The following is a 2,295-nucleotide window of genomic DNA, read 5'->3' as shown; positions in this document are numbered from 1 at the left end:
TATGTGTGTGTTATAAGCTAACATAATAGTTCTTTATTAACCACTCATAGAATGATTATGAAAAATATTTTATAGGTTCACATTCAAACAACTCAATTCTTAAAATTCTTAAGTAACCAAAGCCCTATCATTGGGAAAACAAAAGAAATTATGATAGCAAAGTTCAAAGGAAATAGAAAAAAGTTTTTGTTGATGGCTATGGCTTGCGTCTAGTTATCCCTCCAAAGCCTCATATAGTCTCAGGTGGGTTGGATCACAGTCAGAGGAGGTTGGAGCTATAGAATGTGCCACTAGAATTAATTCATGGTGCACTGCTAAGGACAAGGCAATAGGACTTAGGATATGAATTCCTGTCCTGAGTACCCTTGATAAGATATAAAGGATATAAAGAGCTGTGGTCATCCTTGCTGCTTTGCTACCTTCTGCCCACCGTGAGCTATTTCTCTTCTACAGTCCCTGTTTGCCATGGCATCCTGCATTGAAGCCAGCTGCTTAGGGACTGAAACCTCTACAAACTGCAAGCTAAAGAAATGTTTCCTCTTTAACTTTGGGTGTCTATCATTTTGTCTCACAAAAAAGAAAAGAAACTAAGCCATCAAGTTTTTAAAATTTAATAAAGAACACTTGTCAATTTCATTGTAAAAACTGAGACACCTGATGTTGCTAGTTATTCCAGAAACGTCTTGACTCATTCATGTTACTCTACACAATCAGAGAAACTTCTCTAATAACATACTACAGAAGTGATTCCTGAAAGTTTAGCCCTTTTTGACTCATTCACGTTATGACTTTTTTTCTGTAAAAATAAAAAACAGTAAGAAAATACATGAAATAATAAGAAAATATGTCTAAAGCCATCAAAATCATTCTTTCTTTAGTTTTGACAGAGCAGCTTTCTTGTAGGATGCACAGCCCTGGAGTCCCGCGCGCTTCCATGTTCTTCCCCTAGCCTTGGCGTGAGTTGTATTTCCTATGCCAGAGGCCCCTATGCTTATCCCGGGCTGTGAGAATGTCTCCAGTGAGAGGTGGTCTTGGTCTCCTGGTAGAAAGGGAAGGCAGTGCTTTGCATCAAGGCTGGAGATGGGCAGCAGGGCAAAGGCTAAACGGTTTACAGTGAAGAACCCCCTGCTTCTGAGTGCAGCTCTAGTCAGGTCTAACTCTTACTATAGGGTTTGGGGCCTGTGCTTATCCTGGGCTGAGTTTATCCTTATCAGGGGAGTTCTTCGGAGCCAACCCTCTGTCCATGGCATTTTCCATTGCTGTGCCTCATTTAGTCACTGTCATGGGGCAACACTGACATCCAAAAAAAGGGTTCTGTTTAGTTTTGCTTTTTAGTTTTTGTAAATTCCAGCTTTAAATAATGACCCCCTTGCTGAAGCAGAAGCTGTGCAAATGCTCTGGTGATATGGGTGGACACTGCATCGGACCCTGTCCTGCTGCTGCCTGCTGTGGGAAAGGAGTCCCTGTGAGCAAAGGCTCCCACTCTCCTTGCAGCTCACAAAAGCTGTGGGCTCAGCTACCTTTTGTCCATGAATCTCCCAGCCCTGCACACTTACTGTGCTTCAGAGAGGCTCATTTCTCCTCCCTGTGAGCTGTGACAGCTGGAGAGAGATTAAAGAGTGTTTCCTTATTTTCTCTGCTCTATGACCACCTTTTGAACTGCTTCGTATAATCTAAGTTTTTCTCCCAGCAATCACCATTTCACTGTTTTCTCTCTTCCACATGTCATCAACTTTGAAGGCATTTTTACCCTTATCTTAACAATTGGTTTCTGTCATCTCATTGGCAAAACAATAGAAAAAAAAGAGTATTTGAGTTAAAATAAAGTGTTTTTTTTATCTATAAGGCAACTTATATATGACTTTTAGAGGTTTACTTATACCTAAATGTTAGCACACAGAAATATACACATTATCCAAATCACAGGTAACCTGTATATTACCAAACTTAAGGTTTTTATTTATCATCCTCATGCCTGAAGCCTATGAGTTTTGCTTTATTTTGTTTCTGTTTTTAACCTTTTAATGTTTTAAAGGAGTTTGGAAAACCCCAAAAACTTAGACAACAAATGATAATATAGAGTGTCAAAAGAGCCAGAAGTTAATGAAGACAACAATTAAAAAGGAAAATGAAATTATTTTAAACTCAAAGAAGTTAATGAAGCAGCTGTAGGCAATTTAATCAGTTATTAAAACAGAGGAATAAGAAAACAAGTAGACTATGTAAGCCTGGTCAGTGGGGACTCCTGGAGCTGAAACTTTCCTATAACTTTGTATCACAACTGATAATGTGCTC

The 2,295-nt window shown here is 39.1% G+C and overlaps 1 pseudogene; it reads right to left on the bottom strand.

The window, feature by feature from the left end:
* Window positions 1-672: 672 nt before the first annotated feature.
* LOC111813219 lies at window positions 673-766 on the bottom strand (annotated as a pseudogene).
* Window positions 767-2,295: the final 1,529 nt, after the last annotated feature.

The sequence above is a fragment of the Octodon degus genome, unplaced genomic scaffold, assembly GCF_000260255.1.
Source record: "Octodon degus isolate 3935 unplaced genomic scaffold, OctDeg1.0 scaffold00172, whole genome shotgun sequence".
In the NCBI taxonomy this organism is placed as follows: Eukaryota; Metazoa; Chordata; class Mammalia; order Rodentia; family Octodontidae; genus Octodon; species Octodon degus.
Note: the sequence above shows the minus strand (reverse complement) of the source record. Positions and strands in the feature narration are given on the sequence as shown.